The sequence below is a fragment of the Passer domesticus genome, chromosome 2, assembly GCF_036417665.1.
Source record: "Passer domesticus isolate bPasDom1 chromosome 2, bPasDom1.hap1, whole genome shotgun sequence".
NCBI classification, from domain to species: domain Eukaryota; kingdom Metazoa; phylum Chordata; class Aves; order Passeriformes; family Passeridae; genus Passer; species Passer domesticus.
The window spans coordinates 6440548-6466298 of record NC_087475.1 but is presented as its reverse complement, the minus strand read 5'-3'; the positions used below and the strand labels follow the sequence as shown (position 1 = coordinate 6466298).

Sequence of the window (25751 nt, the reverse complement as noted above, 5' to 3'; positions counted from 1 at the left end):
ATATTTGTTAAACCTTTTTTAAGCTTCATTTTTGTTCAAGGGCAAATTACAGCACAGCAAATCTCTGGAGTACTTCTTCATTTTGTTCAGCCTGAGCACAGCAATACACAGTTTCTGGAAACCTGCAGTTCCTGATGAATACCAGGAAGATTTTCAAGTTTCCTATCAGACATGTATTCATTTGACTCAGCCCAAGCTTGGGGAAAAGTCTCTAGCTAGAAGAGAAGGAGCTGCAGCAGTCACACACTGATTTTTCCACTGGCATGTCCCACACTCTGGGCTAAGCCAGGTTCTTGCTGGTCCCATTGGCATAATTGACATCATCCCTCGTGTGGGGTGGACAACTAAAGTTTTCCCATTCCACGACTGTCAAAATTGAGACTATTTCTCACTTGCTTTCCAAAGTATATCCTCTGCACACACTGCTGTACCTCCTGCTTTCCTTTCCTCCAAAACATGCACATGGGGACACCCTTCCTTTATAATCTCTCTTCTCCCTAAAGTCACATCTTTTAACTTTATGTTTGGGGTTTTTTACCCAAAAATTTCCAGAAAAGATGTGATGATACACAAACCCTAACTATCTTTCCAAGAGCAAATTGCTGTAGGAGAGATATCTACTGAAGCAAGTGTTCCTCTGATTTATCACCCCACTCCCTCATTCCTATTGCTCACTCCTACTGCTGAGGCTCTACAGACCCAGTAATCCCTACAAAGAAAGAGCTTGACCTTTATATTTCCCAATAAAGGATGTAGAAAGCTTTGGTGCAATTTCATCAGATTTTCTTCAAACAGATTATACTATCCCTACAGACACAACACAAGAACTGAAACCACAATGAAAGGTTTTGCTGCTGGAGGTAGATTGCTACTTAATAATGGGTGCATGCACAGAGATAACTGAGCCAAAGCTGAGATTGTTTGATTAACCATTAATTTTTAGTGTCGCTGGAAAGCAGTTTCAAAATCACTAAGAATCACAACATTGATTTGAAAAGGAATCAGAACAAAAGTCTTGCTATCACCATGGATACAACAGATGGGGACCCAGCATCTAAGCAAAAACCTTGGAACTTCATACTTACACTGTTGGGCAAAGTAGATCACTTAATATTAACATTTAGAATATATCCTGCTTATAAATAGAAGGGTAATCAACATACAAAGCAAATTTTGATCTGGTTTTTTTTTGGAGTACCAGCATTCATCATTAGTTCATTTTTTTTTGTTTCCGTACTGCCTGTGACATCAACACAACACAACACAACAGTGAGGTAAGCTGATAGAGGTGTTTCAAATGCAAGGTAACCATGTGATACCTTAAACTATTTGAGAATAACTATAATTTTCCCGTATTCCCATAAAACATGAATCAGCCACATCAACACTCTGATTTAACACAAGCATTATTTATTAACTTTGTTAGGATCCAGATTATAAAAATATTCAGACACTTTACTCACAGAGATTTTGGTGAGCTTCAGGTATTTGAAAGCTTTTATTAATGTGGATCCCTGACTTTGGTTTACTGTCAGTGATGTATCAAAACCAGCGGAATGCTGGTGGGTATTTGGTCTTGTTCCAGCCTCAGCACTCCTCACGACTCTATTATCATTTTTCCTTCACTGACACCTCCAGAGCCTTGTGGAAGATCTCAGCTGCAAGAGCCAGTGCAGCTACAGACACAGAGTGCTAATTGCAGAGAGCAAGCACAGCTGAAAGGGGCAGGAAGGATTTTTTCTGTTGCCTTCATGCAAAATTTCTTTAAAATAGCATAAAACATCCCAATGCATCCGACTGAACTAAGTATTCACTAGCCAAGAGTTCTGTCTTGGACAGTGATCACACAGCCAGAAAAAGGTGTAAGGACCAGGTAAAGATGGCAAAGATGGCATGGATTTAATTCAACACACTTGCCCAGTTTCGAGTGATTTCTTAAACTAGAAACAGCTTTTGCTGATACTTCTTGACAAGATTTTCTATGATGTCTCTAAGTGCCTTCTGAGCCTTGAATTAACACTGTGCCCTGTGACAGGGAATGTCATACTTCATCATGACATGGAATTCAAATCCTTATGAAAATACTGGGCTTAAATGAGGTTTCTCCTTCCTTCAGGTTAATGGCCCTCTCAATTCCAACATCATTTTTCATAACCGCATATAAATAGGAATATTTAGCAATTGCACATCACAAACATATAGACTTCATAGAGTCACTGGATGGTTTGGCTTGGTTGGGTTTTCAAGATCATCCAGTCCAACCCCCTTTAAATGCTCTTTCAAATGCCTTTCAATTTAGACACCTGAAATCAAGGGCTAAGTCCATGTGCCTGATGTTCTCAGGCAATTGCAAGCAATTCTAGCCCAGAAGCTGTGGTAGCTACATTTGTTCAGCAAAGTATTACAGATAAAAAGTCCTTTTCTGCCTCCTTTTCTCCCCATAAAATTTCACCTGGGACCCAAAAATAACTTTCTGGATAACAGAAATTGGTACATTGCCACAAAATGTTTCCACCTCAGCAAGCTAGCATTTCTGGCAAAAAACCAACCCCAAACCTATTTAGTGAGGAATTTCAAGAAAGCTGTAATGAATTACTTAACTAGGCTCCCCAGCCTTGCTAGTGGTTCAGTAAATGTGCTGATCTCTGCCTGATGGCACTTGGCTTAGTTTTTGTATCTCTGAAAAATAAACAGAAGGTTTGCCAGTGGCTTTGGTGAGAACAGATTGAGGCTATAAAGAAATCAAGACAATTTCCTTCTGGAAACCGGTAGCTTTCTGTTAATAGAGGAATCCAGAGGAAGAGAAAGCAGCATGACCTGTGGAAAGATTTCATTATCTCAAAACATCCAGCCTTTTGAAAAGGAGGACGTGTAATTAAAATGCAGAGACTGAAAAAAAAAACCATCTCTCTCAGTGTGCAAAGTAGCAGCCCTGGAAGCAGCTTCCATGGCCCAGGAGAGGAAGGCAGGGAAATGGCAATGGGCACTGAGCCACAAAAGTCCTCTCAAAGGTGGAAAGTGAAGGTTGAGCTGTGCACTCTGCCTGAAGCCCAGCAGGATCAGTGTCCAGCACCAGCCTGGCTCGCACACACTGGGTGGTGTACATTTTCTAGGGAGAGTCTGATGAGGATATAAGAAAATAAGGATATTTTTTCTAAAGTCCTCTGCATCCGTTTTCAATGAAGAAAGGAAGTAAGAAAACCTGCAGCTGCTGAATGTTGGGTGCATCAAATCCAGGACTGATGGTACAGCTTTTTGCAACTTCTTTCCATCCTAATTTTGCACTAAAAATACATTATGCCATTTCCTAAAAGGTTTCACGAATGCTTTTAGTGCACCAGGAAGTGAATAATTCTCTTTATCCTGACCAAAAAAAGTCTCAGTTCCTCATTAACCTTTTCACAGGATGTAATCTCCTGTAGTTCTGCAGAAGAGGTGTTGCCTAACTGGGGTGTTCTTGCTTCCTGTTATTTCATAGCCCTACGGGGAAATAAACAGTGTTTCGAAGAAAAAGAGAGGAAGTGAAAATGGCAAGGGAACAACAGAAGCATCTCTATTATTTTTCTACACCAGGTTATCTCTAGATTGCCGTGCCATTGCCTCAGGTTTAAAGAAACCCAAGGAGAAATCAAGCAATTCACACACAGTCCCAACTGCTGCATGAGATTGTACCTGAACCAGATGGTATTTAAAGCCCATTGTAGACAGAGTATGATCACACAGGCTCAGGCATCCATGCAATTTTTGCAGCAACATAAGAGGGACCATGATATCAGATAATTCAGGACCCCTGACACAGGGAGAAATTATGAGGAGGACTCCATGATATCAGAAGGCTAATTAATTACTTTATTATACTATATTATTCTGTACTATATTACAATATATCTAAACTGAAACTGCACAAGCACTCAACTCAACAAAATCTCCTGACTCTCTCCTGACCGACAGTCAGGACACAGTTTGCAGAGATTGGTCAAGAAAACAAAACACTCACACCAGAATCCAATCAAGCAAATTCCTTCAGGTAAATACTCTTCCAACACATTCCACATGTTCCAAAACACAGGAGCAGTAAATGAGATAAGAATTGTTTTGATCTTTGTGCTTCTCCAGGAAAAACCTGAGAGAGGGAATTAGGTGTCTCTTTGTTCAGAGAACCACGAGCCCACAAATGTACTGAGAGCAGGAGGACAGCAAGGTGACCTCACACAGTGTCACAGAGCTCCAGGAAGGGCCAGCTGGCCCTCACCACACGGCAGAGCTGCAGAGAGGAACTCCCTCCTCCTCCTCCTCTTCACCATCTCAGCACTTCAGGACCCCTGAGAAGAGCTCAGGCCTGTCAGGTCCTCCTGTTCAGCCCGTGGCCTGCACATAAACCAGGTAAATGCTGTGATTCTGTTACTTGTATTCTCCCCAGTCTGTCCTCTTCCACAAATGCCTACTGAGATCTTATTCAGCTGCAAGGGGGTCTCAGCTCATCTTCAGGACTCTCTAGCCCTCACAGGGACATTTTGCTGTCCCACACCTCTGAGGCCCAGGAGACATAACCATGCCTGGCAGAGCTGGCCTTCCCCTTCCACTACTCATCCTCAGCTATTCACTCACTCCCTGCAGCTCACAGCCACTTGGCTTCCTCCCTCCAGCATCCAAAGCAGTTTCCTAAGCCAGTTTGGGGATTATTTGTAGGAAGAAGTCACTCATGACTGACACACGAGCAGAGGTTGAGCAGTGTGTTATTTCCCAAGCTGATTGCTGGCTGTGAGCAGCTGTATGAAGGGAGGGAGGTGACAGAGGCCAGGCAGCCTGACCCTCCTCTGAGCTGCACAAAAAAAACAGACAATTAGGCAGAGTGTGTCACACATCTCTAATCTGCACGCAAAGGTATTTTACCTAATAACTTCCTGCGTGAAGCAAATGGACCAAATAATTAAAGCACCATGAGCAATCTTACTATTGATGTAATTTTCTCACATTTTTTTCACACACTCATCAAATATTAGTAAAAGGCATTCCAGCAATAAAAGAAACTAACAAAATTCCAAAAGGTAAGTGGACATGCTGTTCCCAAAAAGTGCTTTTCCACCTTTTTTCAGCCTTTAGGAACCAGAGGGTGTGGAGCATGCTCATGGACACCCAGCAGAGCTGTCCCACCCAGAGCAGGTAGAGGGGACATGCAGCAACCTGAGCAAGGAGCTGGTGAATAAATCACAACAGATTTCAACCCAAACACTTCAAACTGTATTTTTTAATGGCTGTAGCTCTTTCTTCATCTCTAGCTCCACTATTCCAGTCTCTTACAGCAGGACATTGCCTTATATTATAAATACATGTTTACCATCCACAGTCAAATTAGCAGTGAATAATGTTTGATTTTCTCTCTAGCCAATGGGCATCTGCTGCCTAAGAAGTGACCAATGAAGTGATAAAGCTAAATCAGAGTCATATTGTATATTATATCAAAGCTAGGTTCTGAGGTGTCCAATTTGAGCTATTTACTTGATTGTATATATTTCTTGATCTCAAAAATTCTCCCAAAAAAAGCCTAAATCTTACCAAGCTGTTCCCTTTCTTGGCATCCTATGGCATTGTGTGGTTTTTGTATAAATAAAAACATAAAACCTTGGTAAAAGACTAGAGGTTTTGTCCTGTAAAAACACTGAGAGCGTGTGGAGCCAAATTCCAGAAACAATGACAATATTTTTCAAAATGGAACTCCTGAGGGTTTTGTTGACTAAACACACACATATAAAACTGAATTTTTTTAATGCATTTTGAGTACTTGAAATATAGTAAAATTAAAGAAAAAAAATGGGACAGAAGCAACAAAACACCTCATCCTTTGCACAGACTTTTAATGAAACCAGTATCTCATCCTGGTTGTTTTCTTAGGTTGTTTTTGAAAAATTGAAATAATTCCTGCTAACAGGCACAACTGAAAATTAACTGTTCAAGCTCAAATGTTTTCTAAGTGTGCCAAGAACAGACCATAAAATGGGGAAAAAAAAGAAAGAGCACTAATTACTTTATTTGTCTCCTAAAAGTAAACTAACAAGTAAAAGCCTTTAAAGAAAACCGGTCAGAAATACTGATATCAAAGGAAAATACTGCTGATAATCCTGGATTCATTTGCAATGATTTATTCCATATTTTATTGCACAATTTATAAAAGAGAATTGCAGCAATCGGAGCCCTTGCATTGCTACAAGAGATTAAAAGATTTTCTTATCAGACAACTCAGAATTGTGATGATTCACACCTTCATTATTTCTTGAAACACTCCAGCTTCCTCCAGAAGGTACAGCAAAGGTTTTGCATGACTACATCCCTTAAACTAAACAGTGCTCGTGTCATTTTCCCACGGTGCTCAGAACAAGCTAGGGGTGAAAGAGTAACCCTTTTAAGCCAGTTAAACAACCGTCATTATTTTAAAATAAATGAAGAGGAGCCGAGTTATTTACAACTCTGTGCTCATGTTTTATGCATGCCTTACCTCGGAGACATTTGATAGCCCCCCACAACACTTTGCTGGCTCTAAACTTCAACAAGTGTTTGCCAAGGTCGTCACATTGGCCTGTTCACATCAAGAAAGGTGAGATTTGGAGACACAGTAAGTAACAGGACAAATGGGAAGACCCTGGAAAATTATTTTTGCTGACGGGGTTTCCACACAAGCACAAAACCTGGGTCAGGGAGAGCCCTTTCAGTTAAACGTAAGTGCCAGGACTTCTCACTGCCAGGCTAAATCAAGGATACGCCCAGCCTTGCCGTGCAGGGAGGACAGCCAGAAGAATGAGCTGCTTGCAAGGAATTTCTTGAAGTCAGCAAAGAGGAGCCATCATACCCACAGAGAGTTTCGTGGGATTCCCCAGCCAACCATTAGCACAGACCAGACTGGCCTCCAGGGTCTGCAAAAAAGGTGGAAACTCAGAATCAGAGAGTAAGCACCTGAAACTGTGAGGGGGTGGTCCAGGGAAGACCTTCCTGTTTTGCAAACAGGTTTCTGGAGAGCAAGAGACCTGAGCAGCTGTGCTTGAGAACCAGCCGTACCCAAATGTCTTGTTTTTCACAATTGCTCCACAGCATCCCTGTGTGAAATTGTATTTTGGTTCTGTAACAGGTAGATACCTTCTCCAGATGTGGCTTTTACCAGGAACATCAGTCCTGCCTTGGTAAAACCAGGGGAGGGCACCCATTACCTTGCAAAGAGTGATGAGGGACTGTGTTACAAGTCCTGACTTAAGGACTGTGTGTTTTAACCCCACATTTCTCCCATTATTAACCTCAAATATGCCCCCAGATAAGTCAAGGAGCACCTCTTTTCTTTTGTGATCCCTCCCACTAAACAATACTGAGCAGAATTTCAGTTGGATAGTGGCAGTCACACCAGAGATGTCCAGGCTGATGCCCAGACTCGGGGCTGACATGCTCTCTCCTGCACATGGTCCTGCAGCAGGAAGGGTGAAAGGTCTCCCTGTGCCCTACAAGACACAGACGTGCCCTGTTCAGGAGGCTGCAGCTCTGTTTTGAGCACAAAATGTGCCCAACTGCACATACATTGGTGTCCCGTGGTATTTCTGTTGTAATCTCATTGATTTGTGTGGCTTATGGAGACTTGGAGTGAAGCAAAACAAAAACACACCTCTGTCTCACCTTCTACCCTGGGAACCCCCAAAAAAGGTCCTTCAGTGACTTTCCAAACTCCATTTAAAGTTTCTTTTTAACTGGGAGTTTCATGGGTGAGATATTTAATAGAATGTGACCCCCCTAGCTCATTGAGCTTTGTAGACAGTGTATTGTGCTTGAGTCTCTCATCCATTCATGCACTTGTATTACCTCATAAAGGTATTTTTGAGAAATAAAACATGAATAGGGAGATTTTTTTTCTCAACCTTAGTGATTAGCTGGAGATTAGAATTCAATTGAACAGTTTAGTTAAATATGGGTTTGTGAGTGTTGATATGGCTCCCCATTGTCACTGCAGGTATGAGAGGTTTGGCAGTTTCCCAGCTTGGCTCTCCAGTGGGGGTTCATAGCTGTGCAGAAAGCAGTGTCCCACCTTTCAGTGAAATAAAATGAAATACTTCTCAGAAAATGCTTATTGAAATCTTGCCAGTTTTAAGAGAGAGACATTTGCATGAAACTTATTGTTTGTTCCAAAGCTTTACCTTTTTTTTTTTTTATTTTTGGACAGAAATGTCTGGTTTTACTTGATTATATATGTGCCTATATAGTTAGGGTTTGTTCCCCCTTCAAGCCAACTCTGAGGAAACAATATTAGAAGAAGAAATAATTAGGGAAGCCAACAGTCAGCTGCTTTCTCTGAAGAATATTGGGCAGATGACAAACCCACTACAACATTTGGCACACTATTTATGGGCAGGAAATTTTAACAGAGAAATGAGAAATGACACTCTGAAAATCATGCTGAAGTTCTATGAAAGTTTTTTCCTGCTAAAACTGAAGGACCATAATGACAGACAGACAAAAATGAACTTCTGTGCTTTCTCCTTGTCATGATAGTAACTCATAGTTTTTCTAGTGTGAGATATGTCTTTTTCTGAGCAGTGACAACATTTATAAATGGTACTCTAAATGAAAAAGATCTTTGGAATAATCTGTTCCAGGTTAGGCTATCATTACCAATAAAATGCCTCTGATTTGCACAAAACATGTAATTTGAGAGGGTTTTTTCCCCTGCTGATGTAACTCCTTTGCTCTCTTAATTCTCAAAACCACAAAAAAATGCTCTCAGAAATATTCCCAGCTGCTCAGGTCATGCTCAGCTGTGCTGATACCAGTTTACAGAGAACACATTTAGCACATTAAGTCTTGATTACATGGCAAAATTGGAGAGTCAAACAAACATCTCCTCATGCATTAGGGAACTGCTGAGCTACAGTAAGTCCTGAGGCACGATAGTGGAAGTTCCAGTTGCAAAATATATAAAGTAGAGGAAAAAAACCCCAAATCTCCCTCTGTGTCCCCCATTGAGCAACCAGCACCTGGTGCAGATGAGCAGCAGGGTGGTGCAGTCTCTGCAGCTGAGGGATGGCACTGTGACACTTCTCATCCTCTGCCCCTGGAAGTCTGACCTTGAGCTCAGGGAAGCAGGAGCAGAAAAGACATCTCCATTTCATTAATCCCAGGCCAGGCTCTGAAGGAATGTGATGAAGGAAATGCAGATGCACCTACAGAGCTCTGCAGAGCAGCAAAGCCATGTTTCCCAAAGACAGGGATCTCAGCTGGGGTTGTGTTACAAGTCCTGCACCAGGAGATCCTTCCTGCCAACACCTAGCCATGGCAAGGAAGAGCAGTGATGCAGGGTCAGCCCTGTGTGCCACCAGAAAGCTGACTTCACACTCCCATCTCCTCTATGACCTGACTAACCTAGCAAGTGACAGCCTCGTTATAAATATCCAAGAATCATGAGGTGGACACTTTCCCACTGTCACAGCTAATTAACTTCTAGGAATAGCTATGGGAACTATTTCATTTCGCCATCCCAAACATGGGCCTGGAGTGAATGTGTGTATCTGACTGAATTGGCTTAGAAAAAACAGCCCTCTGTTAAACATCAGGGCAGGTATAAAATACTGTGGGTATGTGCCACGTATTCAAGGCTCTGTAATTTGCTAGAAGCAGCACCAAGACTTACAACACAATTTTCAATCACTTCCATCACCATTTTCAATCTCTTGCACATGGTGGTACTTGTGATATTAAAGAGTTCATCTGTGCAAAAGCCTCAAAAAGTGACTGTGTTCCTAAAAAAACAAAACGTGTATATAAACTGTCATTTCAGTTTAGAAAAATCCAGGCATAACCTCATAATTAGGAACAGCTAAATTGCCTACTCTTTAGTCAACGGCACAAGGAGAAATTTATTTTGTTTAATAAACTGCACTTAATGATTACTGTTTGTTTGCTTCCTAAATCTCAGAGTAATCATGTACTGCAAGTGGAAAATGCTGGTGAGGTTTGTCTCCCGAGCTTAAATGACAAAAAAAATCTCTTCAGTTTTCCAGTTTGAGGGAAGCTTTTCTCCATAGCCCCTCACCATTGATCTGTGAGCCTCCTGCCAGCTCCTGGTCAAAAAGGGGGACCTTGACTTATGGGTGTGGAGGGCTGCCAAGAACATGAAACCAGCACCTATATCTCGGGGACACCAGAAAGCTGTAAACTGGCTGGATACAGAGCAGCAATTGTTTTATAGTAATTGTCCACCATACCTGCATCCTGTTCCTGTTCCAGGAGTTTACAATGGATCAATGTACCCAAAGTGTTTGTACCCAGATGAACCTGGGGCAACCCAGTTCAACAGACTTTTCTCTCCCTCTTCTGGAATGGTCAAAAAAAAAAAAAAAAAGGAATTTGTTCTCCTTTCAAAGAGGGATTACAAAAAAAAGCAACCATCTCTTTTCTGTTCTGCCCATGCACAGAGCACAGAAAGGACAGCACAGGTATGAGTGGCAGGAGGGAGGCCACAGCACTCATGATTTCCCTTTTGCAGAAGATTTTGGAGCTGCAGGGAGGCTTTCCAGACAGCTTTCCAGGAACTGCCAGCTGGAATGCCAATGCAGAGAAGCCATGCTTTGCACAGAGACATATGTGCTCTCACACACATGCATAAAGCCTCTGAACTCACTGCAGGAAAGGTTTTACCCCAACAGCAAGAAAAGTAAGGTGTGGAAATTACCTTAATGTAAAATCCATGTGAAGATCAGCCCCTTCGATTTTACCACGGTAGCAAGGTGATCCCACTCACAGCTGGGACAAATGCTATTGCTTCCACTTCACTATCTGGTGGCAAAAGCTATTTTAAAATTCATAGACAGAAAAAAATGACAGAGCTGAGAGGCTGAAGTTAGAGTGAGCCAAGAGTAGGAAGTGCTGCACATTGTATCCTAGAAACAGCTCTCTGTTCCTCGGTCCTTTTCAGTTATTCATTGGAAAAGGGAGGTTGGAAGAAGTGGTGCAGCTAAAGTAGATATCAGCTGAATTTTTGCCAAGTGGTCATTAATCCCTAAAATTTCAATCTTATTTTCATTAAAATTTAACAGCAGAGACATACCCTTAGACATGCCTACAGAAACATAGCTGAGTTTGAGCTTCAGGAATGTGTTTATGTGTACATGGGTGGGAAAAAACAATAGCTGGATGGAACAGCCTGAGACAATCCCTCACCTATAGTACAAAAGCATGTAATTATATCATGTGCTTTTTATCTGTATTTTACACCAAGAACACACATGTGTGAAAGACTGAACATATTATGATTCAGGAAGCATCTCTTTACCCAGATGAAGATGAGGGTAAAAAGAAAAAGAAAATATGGATTTTTTTTCCTCATTGTGAAAGAGAATCTCATCATGATTTAATGGTCCTATGAGGAAGAGTGCTTTGCCTTTGAGAGTCAAACAAAGCTGGGTGAAAATCCAGAAGATTTAAAAGTAACCTTGGAATGATATGCAGATGCTGGTTAAGATGTAGACATGCCTGAAAAAATATCCAGCCCTTCCTTATAAATCGTCTACCTTCCAAAACATATATCAAGCTTAAAATGGAGCAAAATTTCTGCATATCTTTAGTGAAATCTAAAGTGACAAGGAATTCACCTGTTTTTTCTCCTCTTTGGAAGCAAGTCAAGATTGCTTTGGTGAGAGGAGCTAGCATGTTTTGCAAGTTTATATCATATGCAGTGGGGAGCCAGTGATTAAAAAGGCATCATTCTTTTGGGGTTTAGCTTTATCCAAGGCTGAACCTTCAAATAGAGATTCCAGTATGTAGGAGGGGAGGAAAATCTAATTGAGGAAAAAGAGAAGACTGTAGCTTGCAAATTCAGAACTATTCCATCAAAGATAACTAGATCATCTTTTTCATACCAGGAATTAGAAGTGACAGATGGTCTTGCTGCTGAACCAAAGGTGTAGAAGTCCTGAGATTCAATCTGTATTTCTGGCTCTGAAACAGATTTCCTGTGCAAGATAGAGTGAAAAAAAGCAGCATTTCAGTAATGGCCAGTTTTTGCAGACTTCATCTGAAACAGATATAAACACTGATTTTTAGAAGAGTGGTCTGCAAGCTACACTTTACTTTCAGTGGGAAGGACAATAAAAAGGCACTGTGGAAAAGACAGCTTCTTTCTCACAGATTGGATTTTTAAAAAGCTGAAAATTTTAAAATGCAAAAGCAGTGCCAAATCTTGAAAACTCTGACCAACAGTGTTTCTGAGTGGTGGGTTTACATCTGTGAAATAGAGACATTTATCCCCTTTCAAAATTCCTGTGGATCCACAGGAAAATATGACCTCAGACAAAAGATACAGAGCAGAGGTAACACCAATGACAATACCTACAGGTAAGGCACCTTTTACATTTTCAATTACATAAGCCTGCCTTCAATTAAACCTCATCAACTTTGTTCACATGAACTGAAATTGCCTATTATGGTGCTGAATTGCATTAAGCTTTGAATTTGAATTTTATTTCTGTATGCAGATATATTTTTAGTTGGCTTATGCTTTTCACTCGTTTCTGAAAATGGTAAATTGACTTCACTTTTCCTCTAACATTAAAATAAATACCACCATAAAACTAGAACTCTCCAGCAACTCCGTGCTTTTGACCAGAAATTAAAGTTTGGGAAAAATGTGGATAAAAACAGTGCTGATATTTGCAGCCTCTGTGACAATCTGCTCAGGTTGTGCTGTACAAGACTCCGAGGTCCCAAAATACTCACACACAGTCACAGCTGATGGGGCTGAGCAGGACATCCCTGCTCTGACATCTTCCAACAAGCTGAGGATGCTGCAGCACCAGGCAGAGGAGGTGAAAGTGATTTCTGATGCACTCTGGTTGCTCCCATCCTGGTGCTTCAGCGAGGGGGAGGAGGAGAACTCCAGCTGACATGGAAAAGGAGCTTGGGAGAGGATGAGGAAGCCAGGGGATGAGGGGGAGCAGCTCAAACCGCAGAGCAGAGGAATGGAAACCAAAGAGGACTAAAGGTCTCTACAGAGAACGCAGCAACTGGTACAAGAAAAGCTGCAAAATGAGTCAGCTGAGGAAAGATGGAGAAAGTAAAAAACTCAACTGGAACCTGCACTTCTCTGTCATCACCATGAATCACAAAAAATCCTCATGGGTTTCTCCACTGAGTTCCCAAATAACCTCCTGCCTGATCAGCCTGTTACCCTAATTGGTAAAGATCTCTACTTGGCATCTGAATTCTAAAACTGTTAAGAGAGCACAAAGGCATAAATTTAGCTCCAGATGATGGATTGTGTTTTATGATTTTGCTGCATTTTAAAACTGAGCATTTTTTGGGAAAAGATAAGGTTGTGAAATCAAGTTCTGTAAGAATTTAGTGTATGCTAGGATTAGAGGTTCTTGTGCAGATTTAATCTGACATATCAAATGTGTATTTTGACACTGTCTTCATTCTTTAGGTATCTGAAAGTTACATGATCTTACATTATCATTTATACTGAATTTTTTTCTTTCCTAGCTCATATGTTTTTTCTGTATTTTCTAGTGTGAAGACTTTGCACAAATGGCATGTGAAATTCCTAAGACATATTTGGTGAAAATTTGCTCCTACTGCTGGATCCCTTCTCTTCCACCTTCAAAAAACTTCCATGCAACTTCATATGTTTGCTAAATTCCAAAGCAAAAATGAAAACTCGGAACAAATTTTCCCTTTTTTATTTTTGCAGCAATAATTTAAAAAAAAATCTTTGTATCTGTGCAATTATTTGGAAACAATGTTCTTTGTAAAACAAGTGAAAAATTACACAATAAATGAATGGAAAATAAAAGTACAGTCTCCTGCCTCCTCATGATACTTTGCTATAATGTCAGGGAGAAGCTGAGCATTTGCTGCCCTCAAGTGGTGTCCTATCTTTTCTTCCCACAGGCATTTACAATGATGTTTCCTCCCTTTAATAGCTTAAGTTCAGACCTGGGGGTTTTTTGAAAGCAAATGGGAAGCTTGGAGCAAACAGAATTCAGCTTTGATTCACAAAAACACGTGTTTTAAAATATATATTTTTTTTTCCTCTTTAAATATTAGAAAAATCTTTGGCTTTATTTTGGATGTGCTTCATCTCTGCTCTACTGCATTGTAGAAAAGGATGCGGACATACACAACCACACAAAGTGTGGATTTCAAAAGACCTAAATGTTGTTGATTTTGTGGCTTTGAGTCTTGGACTATGCAAAACAAACTGAAAAATACAGGCTGAGAAAAATATTATTGCTGAAAAAGGCAATTGCAGTGGGGGAAAAATTGAGTTTGTCATATCTTTATTGAAGATCATGTTGAATTACTGACAATGGGCTAAAAATGAGTCAGGGAAAATGGGACTCCTATCACACTTCAGAAGTGGATTATAACTGACTCAGGAGTTAATTCAGCTGCAGCTCAGACAGCTGGGTCAGATTCTAACTCAGCCAAAATGAGCAATAAGAATTGTGTCTTCACACTGCATTACAAGAGAAAATACACTCCTTCCAAATATACTCCAAACAGAAACCTTCTGTAACAACACACACGCCTTGTTGCAATCTTCACCTACATTTCCAAACCAATTCCTATTGACTGCAGAGTGTTCAAGAGCTGCCTGGGCTGGAGCTTGTTTTATTCACCCTCGGAGCCCAGGAGCACCAAGGAAGTGCAGAACTGCCCCATTCATCAGGCTATTAATGAATGTCCTCAGAGCATTCAGGGCCCGTGTGTGCCAGGTCCCAGCGTGGTGTTTCAGACAGGCACCAAGCAAACAGATGGTGCCTCAAGGATAATACACACTCTTGGTTACAAGGAAATGCAACAGTCAAACATAATGCAAAAAAAATGGGGAATAGGACTGGGACAAAAGGAGTGAGGAGAGCAAGTTCCACATGGTTCCCCACGTCCTTATGCAATGAAAAACATCTGCATATTAACATGAAATAACAGCTCTGGATGCATTTATATTTTCCTCCCTCTCCAATTTTGTCCTAATGTCCCCATCCCTCTGACATATGTTGCAATCCTATTGTGAAACCAGTAATTTTCTGAAATGTCTGAAAAAAAGCAGGTGGGCATGACACGAAAAGGCTAAACACCATCATTTGGGACAGATTCCAAGGGAGATGTATATTGCACATACTAAAGAGAAAAAAAAAAAGGAAGAGAAAGGGAAAAGGGATAGTAAACAAAGCAGACTTTTCAATTTCCGTCTAAGATCATAAATACCCTGAACTAGGAAAGCTGCATCCTCTTGGACTGCCACCTGGACAACCCTTGCTCCTGCCCCTCAGGAGCCTGGCATCAGCATTTATTCTAAATAAAAGCAAATACCAACTCTAGACTTACAAATACTCTGTCTTTAAACTCCAATACTTTATATTCCTATGACAGATTTTAAGATTATATAACTTGCCAAGTAACATAGACCTTGTCTTCATCACACCACACCTGGTTTTCTGTACTAGCAGATGTCATGCAAATATCAAAACATATGTATCAGGAGAAGAATCTAAAATGCCACCAGTGGAAAGATCAGCATAGTTAAGTTCATGAGCTGGAAACAAGAAAATCTATCTTCAGAGCTGCTTTCTTGCAAAAAACCCCTCAGGAATAACCATATGTAAAGACAGTGCTCACAGAGATGTATGTATCAGCCTACTGTATCTCAACAGCAAAAACAATAATCTGCATTTAAAGAGAGGAGTAATCACAGAGTGGTTTGTTTTGCTTTGGTTATTTAAAAGGTACTTGTAAGTGAAATACAGCATGTCTAAATGCAGATGAAGAAGAAAATAGAGAATTCCTTCTGCTGTCATCAATGTTAAGCACAGGACAAGAAACAGAAGACATAGGAAAACTTGACCTTCAACAGAGGAACATTTCTCCTCCTAAATCCTCCTGTTCTTAATTCAGGCATTGTCAATGCTGCTACCCTGAAATTTTTCACACTGCATTGCATGGCACTCACTGCTTTGTGGTCCTGCTTCTGGTTTTGCTATCCCTCACCATTAATTCATTCTTGTGTTGTTTCAACCCTTCTTCTGCTTTAGCAAGGAAGGAGCTACAGAAAACAGTAAGGAAGGCGACTCACTCCATTTTTTTCTGCTATATTGTAAAACTGAAAAGCCCTAAATGGAACACTTAGATGGAAGAAGCCAAGAAACCAGCTTGTATGGGCTTAGATGGAGAGGAGCAGAACCAGCAACATCTCTGCAAATGATGTCCCTGGCAAGGAGTGGATACAGCTTCAGAGACTCTGGCTCTTTTCCCTAATAAATATCTGAGAAGCACAGCACCAATGGTCGGCCAGGCAGAACACACACAAGAACAGAATTTATGATTGAACAGGCAAACAAAGCAGCATTTACATTTCTGAGTCTACAAATCTGGTCGAGCACTGGAGCAAGAGTAACAACAAGGAAGGCCATAAACAAACCTATTCACAGGGAGCAGGGCAGAGAAAAGAAACGTGGAGCTTTTGCTGTGTTGTTGAGAAGAAAGGACATAGAAGACACACATTCTTGCCAAGAGTTAACACAAGGCCAACCATGAACTGCTGTGACTCTTGTGACAGAATAGAGGCCTTGGACTAGAAGTTAAGCAGCAAAATATGAGCTGCATGCTCATGTTATGGACCCAAGAACTCACACATCAACACTTAACTTGGAGTTGTTAAAAGTTCCTTAATTAAAGGCACATTTGAGGCTCACTTACTCCAGCCAGCAGGAGAGGTTCTGGTTTGTGAAAACAGGCGAGATCCAACCCAGAAAAAGGCATGCAGAGAGCATGAGGAGATAAACTTTAAAAAAAAAAAAAAAATCATGCTCTGAGCACAGACCCTTGCACACAACAAGGTGAAGGACCAGCAGCTGGCTCAGAGTTGCTGCACAAAGCACCATTGCACAAGGCAGTGCAAAAAGCAAGGTGAAAAATCCAGTGTTGCCCATGAGCAACAGGGACAGGGAGCCTAAATGTCCTCTTCTGCTCAGAAGGGGCAGAGACAGGCATAAAATAAACAATCAAAACCTTCCATGCTGGAAAGGAGAAGAATACTTAAAAGCACATAACTGGGGCAGAGTGCAAGTCCATGTTCCTCAACACTGTACCCAAATATCAGGCAAACAGCAGGAAAGAGAAGTCCAGAGCACCACAAAAAGCAGAAACATATTTAAGGTGGACAGTTCTACTTTATTCCTTGTCTTCTACTAAACATAATTTTAAGTCTTACTGTTTAATTTTGGAACACAACAGTGGTTCTGGATAAGACACTGAATCAGGGCTATGGTTTAATTTCTTATCTTTTCTATTGTCTTGCAACAAGACATTGGCAGATTATTTTCCCCTCTGCATCACTACTTCACCTCCTAAATTTGGCTATTCTTGAATACTTAGATAAGAGAAATTTCCTGTCATGGAAACACTCCTGTGAGTTTTTACAGTGGCTGGTATAATGGGACATTAACCCTAACTTATACCTCAAGATGCTACTAAATTTGAAAATGGTCACTTACACATTTTACAATGCCTGAATGAATCCACTGTTGCAGAGTGAGAGTCACATTAATGTACAAAAAGTAGGTCATTTTACCAAAGAAACATTATTTGTAAGCCAGGCAGAACCAGTCAGGGTTCTGATGTGGGAGAACCCCCCAGCATGGGGACCACCATGACCACACCCTGCAGGATTAGTTTCATGGTGTTTGGACACAAATTCAGTCCCTGAATCCACACCATGCCTGAGCTTTGCCAGTGACTGCTGTCGTCTCATGGTGTGGTGATTTCTCGTGACTTTCTGCATGAATGAGACCCCAAAGTGCCTTTTGAAACTGGGACCTAACCACTTAAAAGAAAAATGCTTTTAAAATCTAAGTCTATTTGTATAAATCTTGGCCTAAATCTTGACTGATATATATATATATATATATATTCGTATATATAGATATATATGTATATGAGTGTGTGTGTGTGCATTTCTGTCAGCACTAATTACTATTTTTTTCAACAGAATTGTAGGAGATAAGGTGCCAAGTAGGAAAGAGAGAGGAAGGCAGAGGGATCTTTGTGTCGCATCAGAAAGCAGAGCTGGTGGCACTTCTACAGCTTCAGCTGCCTTGGTGGAGACCTCCTACAAAAAGGTTTCCAGTAGCACTTCAAAATACCACCATGGAGACAGGAAGAAGGTAAGGAAATAAATATGCAGGAAAGGTAACTGGAAACCAGATGAAAAAGCAATATAAAAGCACAGTATGTCTGTGGTCTCCACTGTTTCTATTCCTCTCACCAATCTGTGCCATTAGGTAAATTGATTTATGGCTTGATCTGTTCATTATTAAAAACAATTGACTAAATTCCTGGTCTTCAAAATAAGCTACCACCTCTATAAATCAGGCTACTGCAAAATATCTCCCTTTTTGCTCACTCTGGGGTTCATTTGCCTCTGATAAACAGCTATTGATGCCAGATAAATATTCTTTCACACCTTTCCTACATCACAGGGCAGGTGAAGGAAGAGGACAGGTGATAGGGATTATGGACTGCAGCAGGTCAGGAAGATCTTCATATGACAGAAAGGGTATTTCCAGCTATGGACCAACAACAAGAGATAAAAAGGGGATTTCTGACATTTTGGATACCATTTCAAACTACTGTTGCATTTACTTTAAAAAAAGTAAAAATCAACCACACAAAATTCAAGAGACATTGAGGTCTGCCAAGGATTTATTCACTGTGTGACTGCAACCAAGTTCATTCCCTTCCAGATGCTTCTGTTGGTTTTGTCTTACCCATTTTATTTCTTTGGGGCAGGGAACATTTCCTTGTCTGTGTTTTCACAGAAATCAGAGCAAGGGCACTCCAGTCCTGAGTGATATCCCTTGCTGATATTTTAATAACAATACCTAAAGATTCATTTAGAGCAGATGGGCTCAAAGACTTCCAACAAGCAAGGAAGTTAAATCTTGGCTTTGGTTAAGGACACTTTGAATAAATTCAGAGCTCTGAACCCACAGACTGCTCAACAGAATCAATTTAACCACTGGTAGCCCCTCAGGTGAGAAATGTAATCTGCTCCCATAAAGCAGTTGCAGCATTTCCTTCCACACAAAACTCTGCTGCCCCAGCAATTCCTCACCAGTCTGCACAAAACTGAGCTGACCTGCAGATCCTGCTGAGCCTGGGGCTGGAGAGGCAGGAAAATGGCACCGAGTCAGTTGTAGGGAAAAAAAGCTAAAAGTAAAAAACAGAAACAAACCATTTGAGCAAATAATTTTAAAAAAACCCATCAAAACACAAATATGATGGGAAATGCAACACTCAAAGGGAACTCTCAAAAAACAAGCAAAGGAAGTTTTGGATTTTTTCAATTAAATGAAAGAATAGTAACAACTTCAGAGGAGGTGCTTAAACAGAAACTCATTGCATCCCATATTTAGTTAATTTATGTAGTGCCAAGTTCACCTATTTTATTACCAATGGAAAAATGGAGGGTTTCACAACATTTAGTATTATGAGTATCACATATTTTACCATTATAGTACATTCACAGAGTTTTGTTATTGGTGCTTCATAATTGATTCTGTAAAGTTTGTAATACATATACTCATTAAAATGCTGTTTAATCACTGATCATATATTCAATAAAGGGGTGAGGGAAATGGACATATTGCAGACCAATTGTCTGTTTAGAATTTGATTTCCCAGTCTAAGTTTATCTCTACATTTTCAGCTGATTTCCTTACACAGATCGCACTAGCTGCTCATCCCTAGACCCAAAGCAAATCCTGTACCCATTTCACTTAATTCCTTCACATGTTTATTCATTTCAATACTATTTTTTTTTCACTTCTGACACTTCCCAAGATGTTTTCATTTCTTCAGGTGATGTGAATTGTGCCATTCATTCTGCTGACCTTTACAAAAGTAAGAGGAACCTTCATTTTTACAAGTCTCCCATTAACATTCAAAATGTCTGTGCCACATTTCCTCTAGCCAGGTAAATGCAGCTGAGGAGATTAAATGGTCTACTTAATTTGCTGATTCCAGCAGAATCATTCAGACTCACTTAAGGTACCCACATTTAAACCAAATTATTCATACAGTGACTTTGGAAACCAGAGGAATTCCTAATTATTAGCTAAAGTGTTAGTGGTAATGTAAAAAGATTGTGGATGGTGTCTCAAGGAATTTTAGCTGGTTGGGTCAGCCTTTTTTGGGGGGTTAAAGCATGGTAGCAAACCACAGCTAATACTGCTTTATTAGCTACTTCTGGTTTTCAGCTGCTGTAGATTTCAGTTCAAGCATCCTTCCTTGCCCCACAGATTGAGGCTGACTAGGTGGGATACTCCTGTCAGGAATTTACTTTTGTCTGCAGTTTTGAAATAGCTGCTTTATTCTTTCATTTTTGTTTGCTCTATTCTGAAGTCCTTTCCTGGTCCTTCAATGATTTTGAATTGCCCAGTTTTCTTAAAAGAGGGTACCTAAGGCTCCTTCACGTGTAATGGGATGTGAAACCTAGAAACAGACAAATTGTTTCTGTACCTCTTGCAGTATCTCTGAGAATATAAAATACTCGTCAATTCCTATAGCACTTTTTACAGGCATCACAAAAATGAGCACACTTTACTGCAATATTAAATAAAATTACTGTTAAACAGAGAACTGACTTCACCCTCTCCTGAATTTATAAGGAGTAACTACATTTAACTGCTCTTTCTTGATGTCACACCAATCAGCCTCTGGAGGATCAGAAATCCCTTTGGAGAATTATTTTTCTTTCCTGGAATGCTTTAAGCAAAGTTTCCAGGAGAAGGAGGCAGACCATAGTCCAAGGTGCCTTTCAAGCCTCACATCCATATCTCACACAGACAAACATCTGAGCTGCAAATGTGGCTGGAGTGGCTCAGCAGAGCCCTGCCAATAATCAAACAGAAATCCCTGGGCCAGCTGGGGCTGTGTTTGTGCCTTATACAGTCTCAGAGGCTCTGATGGTTCAGATACTCATGAGGAGACTGTTTGTGTACTCACAGTCTTTTGAAGACACACAACAACTTTTAGTCCTGGCCTGAGTCACCTTCCAGGCAGAGGAGCACATTTACAGGCTGGTGCTGTGCTCAAGCAAATAGTGGTGAATGCAGGGACCCAGCAGCAGCCCTACATCCATTAAATCAAACCTATGGGCAGAAAAAAAATCTCATTAATATGAAATCCTACCAGCAGGATTATGAAGACATCTGCAGCAAGACAGCTGTCACAATATTTACTTTACATATGACAGGAAAAAAAAAAACCAAAACGTTTTAGACACTCTTAAATGGTAATATCTTAATTTGATAATAGCAATTTATATTAAACAAGCTGATGGAGATTTGAGAGTGGGGGTAATTTAGAAAGAATCAGGTTGCATCCAACATTACAATTTCAATAGAAACGAAATGTTATTTAACAAATCTAGAGTAAATCAAGTTGATTTATCACTGATGCCACATACTGCAACTTTCAGCAGAAAAAATTTTCATAGCTTCTTGGGAAAAGGGATTTTAGTAGATGCCTAAAGAGAACTCTCACTTCTCCAGCACAGCCAGTTCTGGTTTAGTTTGTGCTAAACACATGCATATATTTACAAAATAATACGACTGTCAAATACTGATACATTGAAGAGAAGGCTGGGGAGGGGGAGGCCCAGGAAATAAGGTGCTCTAATTGAAATTGCTTTTGGCAGGAGAGAGGCAGGAAGCTGAAAAGTATAGTATATACCACACAAGTCAGATTTAATAAATTCCCTAAGTCTGGTGGGCAAGCCTCAGTCAGTTGAAAACATCAGCTGAGACAGACTCAGTTTGCTTCCTTCCACTTAGCCTTGATGCAAAAACATCAAGACAAAACTTTTCCTTACAGAAAAATTATCCTATTGGTGTATCTATACAAAGACTGATTACTCTCTGCTGGAAGAGAGTGTTACCACAGAATCAGCCCCTTCTGTTTGGACTCATCAAAAAAACAGGCAGAAATCATAATAAGCACAAGCCAAATAAGCCATGTAAAATTACAGTTGCAGAGGAGTTTATCATATATGGCTCCACTTTGCCTGAGGCTCAGGAAGTTTCAGGTTTTCTGCTCTGAAGTCACTTCTCAGCCAGGAAATATGAGGGTCTATAAAAAATAGCACTTTTGAATATGTATCTGTTACATGCATTTTAAAAACCAAGACAGAGAAACAAAGACAAAAGGAAGTGTGAGTTCCAAGTCAGCAGCAAATATCTACCACTTATTCATGATTTTTAACTTGTGTTTGGGGAAATGTCCTTCTGAGACAAACCAGCCCCTTCCATCCTTCCCCTGCTTTTCTACTCTCTAGAAGAAACTTCAACTGTATTTTGCCATTAACTGTTATTTCCAGGTATCTGAAAGTTCAAATGGTCTCGTGCAATGAGAGATATTTTGTTCTTTCATCCCATCCTGAATAAGCATATCCTCTGTCTGGTCTGCAGTGTTCATTTTGGCTGAAGTTCTTCCTTCCTACCTCCCCCTTAAGCACAGACACACTTTTTCTACCTTTCAGGTCTTAAAATCTGTCACTTAACAAAGAGCTGAGAACAGGAGAAAGGAAAGAATAAAAGCTGGTTTGTTCCATTGTGGAAATCCTTCATACTCTGTTCTAAGAGGGTCTCCCACCTCAGATATTTACCAATTCCAGATGTTTCCGTGAGAGGATTAATCCTGACCCCCCACCCCCAATGAACCTAATTGTTCTATAGCATCCTGCAGGATATGGAGAGGGGAAAAAGAGGGTATTTTCTTCTTGACCCTTAGCTACAAAACAATTTTTTTCCTGAATTTGGGAACAGACAGTTTCTCCAATGCTCCCACAATGTAAACATGAGCTGTTCTCTGCCCTCAGACTGTCTCATTTCATTAAAGATATCAAATTGGTTTTATTCAGTGATATAACAGAGGCAAACTCCTAAACTACCCACTCATGATTGTTCCTATCCTAAATTTTCTCAACAGGCATTTGGGAGGTTTTTGATCTTCAGACATCTGCAATTCACTCTGTAAATAAAGTCCCAAGCAAGACAAACAAAGCAGTGTATGAACAGCTTCAACAGAACCTCATGAAAAAACCCAGCGGTGAAATTCAAAACACTAAAGGAAGGTGGAGTGTGCTTTGGTGATGGTATTTCTTCTTGCAACACCCCAAGAGCATCGTGTGCTGTGATGATGGAACTGTTCAGCACCAGGTTTCAACTGGGATACACTCAGGATTTTTAAAAACCTAACATTACTCCTCTGCCGACAATCTATAAAAGTTCTTAGCTACATACCTAATTTTTTTGTGCTCTTTAGGATGCATCTACCCTGCATCCCCCCATCAGGAATCACACAACCCCTGGGGATCACCTGGACTCCACAGGAATTCCCCTGCCACCACTAATTAATGCCACCCATTGGCAAAACACCTCAAAAAATCAGCCAAGCTTTGAAGACTAAAAGGTTGCTGTCACAAAACAGGGGTGTAAGATCAGACTTTTACCACTTCAGTACAGACTTTTCCTTTCAGAATTTTCTATTTCCCGAATCAAGAACCTGTAAGAAGCATATATGGAGTAGTAGAACATGGCTTCTGGGAGAGCAGCTGCCCCACCAGCCCACTTTTCAGAGTTTCAGTTCTCTCCCTCTCTCTCTCATCTGGCCTCCATTATTTCCAGGATTTTTTTTTCAATGAATGCTGAACACTAAGAGTTATTTGCCATCATTTCTTCTTAATTAAGTGCAGAACTATAATTAAGTTAGAACCAGTAAAGCACAACATACTTGAGTTATTTTATGTTCTCTTCCAAAAAAAAAGGACAATAAAAATAAAGAAATCAAGAGGCAGGATTGAAAAGTAATTAGGAATTTTCAGTTCCCAAAAGGAAAAAGCTTAAAGTCTGTTGTCAATATATTTTCTCTGTAAATCAGGTTCTTAGAAAAATCCATCCAATTAGAAATACACATCCAGGCACAAACCCTCCTCTCTTCCAGATTGTAAATAAATATGCATAGCTAGATTTATATCTCTTTACCTTGCCCCAGTAGAAACAGTTATTAGAAACAATTAAATTATTAACTAATTAGCATAGCATCTCACCATTAACAGAATTTTTTGCCTTGCATTGAGAAGTAGCAGAGTGGAAAATTATCATTGTGTTGCCAACAGAGCACCAGGAAGCTCTTCAGAAGCAGTGTGAAATGCAGAAATTCACTTTCTTACCCAAGGGGTGCTTTTTTCCCCCTCACATTATCACCCAAGTCAGTACTGCAGAAGAGATAAATGTCTAAGAAACAGAATTATTTTATGGATTAACTACAAGAAATCGGGCTGCAAATTCCTCAGCATGTTGCCATTTTACAGCTGGATACTGTTCTGATCTCACTGGTCAGGAGAAAGAGAAATGCCATAAAAACCAGAGAAATTGTCTCAGCAAAGCAGAGAGAAGAGCATCCCTACCTTGGCACCTACATCTGCCTCCCTGGGCTGGGTGATGGAGATCAGCATTCCCTAAACTGGAGCAAGGGGAGTGTGGGCTATTTTTATTTGGAGCATTTAATTTGGAGCCCTTATGTTTCACATTTTAAAGAAAACCCAAGAGTTTGTCTTTTTCTTGTTGAAATGCAGGTTAAAATACACAACTGCATGGCACCAAGTTGCTGACATCATTTACATCGCATGATGTCATGAATGCTGTCAAAACTGTGCCATATTTATAAAGTAAAAAATAGCCTTTTACAGAAACAGCTCACATTTTCACTGCTGCACAGCTCTCCTCCTTTGCTTTTATGCAGATAACATGCATAATTTACTTTCCTATGCAAATAAATCCTAGCCTTTATCCAACCCCTCTGGTTGCACCTATTTATAAAGGATTAATTCAAAGGCATACAACTTCCTTTTTCACAATTTCCTGTTCAAGACCTCCCTGTAACACCTTTTAAATAACAGCAAATAAGTTTCCAAATATCTGATTTTAACCTTACACAAATTAAGTAGAAACAACACCACCCCACCACAAACTAAACAGAAATTAAACACCACCTCCACATCCCCACATATTTTTATTTTTTCCTCATGTAAGGCAAACCCATTCAGCCTGTGAGCTGTCAAACACGCTGCATTCCTTGGTTAAGGAAGGAAAAAAATAAAGATGCATTGTGTTTGGCCAGGATGGCAAAGCAATGTGCTTCTCACCAGCTGTAAAACTGCACTCCTAAAACCACTGTTACCACTCTTTTTGATAATTCTTTCAGCATTTTATTATCAGCCAGTGATCAAAGGTGGAAATCACATATTCTTTTGCATAATCATATTCAGCTACATTTTCTCCCTGGGGCTGGACCATCTTTGCAGGAAGTCCAGCAGAAGTTCTACAGGAAGATTCCCTATACTGGCACTTAAAAATAATTTTGTTTTCATCATGGTATTTAAATCACCCCTCTATTTCCTACTCAGATACGTAGCAATAATTAGCAGAAAAATAGAGAAATTTGAGTAAATTCAAACTAATACATTCTCTAGCAAAAAACCTGACAACTTTCTTCTTCATTACACATTTTCCCAATTGCCTGTAATTCCCTGAGGTTGGAAGACCTGCCCAAGGAAAAGCCATGGATGCCATCACTGCTGGCTGGGTTGTCTTTCTTCTGCAGTCTTTAAAGGAGGTGATGGAAGGGAAAAATCTAGACATTATAAGCATTAAGGCTTAAAGTCA

At 40.3% G+C, this 25751-nt stretch overlaps 3 long non-coding RNA genes across 4 annotated transcripts in view; 2 read left to right on the top strand and 1 right to left on the bottom strand.

Moving 5' to 3' along the window:
- Window positions 1–10831, bottom strand: part of LOC135293142 (uncharacterized) — a 91222-nt gene extending 80391 nt beyond the window's left edge. Inside the window, exons 1-2 of the long non-coding RNA XR_010355279.1 lie at window positions 10700–10831; window positions 10233–10341 (exon numbers count right to left, since the gene is read on the bottom strand). This is a non-coding gene — a long non-coding RNA (uncharacterized LOC135293142). The remainder of the gene's footprint in view (window positions 1–10232; window positions 10342–10699) is intronic.
- On the top strand, window positions 1446–13816 carry LOC135293158 (uncharacterized). Of its 2 annotated transcripts, XR_010355285.1 has the most exons (3): window positions 1520–4027; window positions 4117–4383; window positions 13534–13816. It is a non-coding gene; the product is annotated as an uncharacterized LOC135293158 (long non-coding RNA). The 2 variants fall into 2 exon arrangements; XR_010355284.1 differs by having other exon boundaries at window positions 1446–4383.
- A 2922-nt stretch (window positions 13817–16738) lies between these two features.
- Window positions 16739–25501, top strand: LOC135293177 (uncharacterized). The gene is made up of 3 exons (XR_010355299.1): window positions 16739–16932; window positions 18014–18188; window positions 23014–25501. It is a non-coding gene; the product is annotated as an uncharacterized LOC135293177 (long non-coding RNA).
- The last annotated feature ends 250 nt before the right edge of the window (window positions 25502–25751 follow it).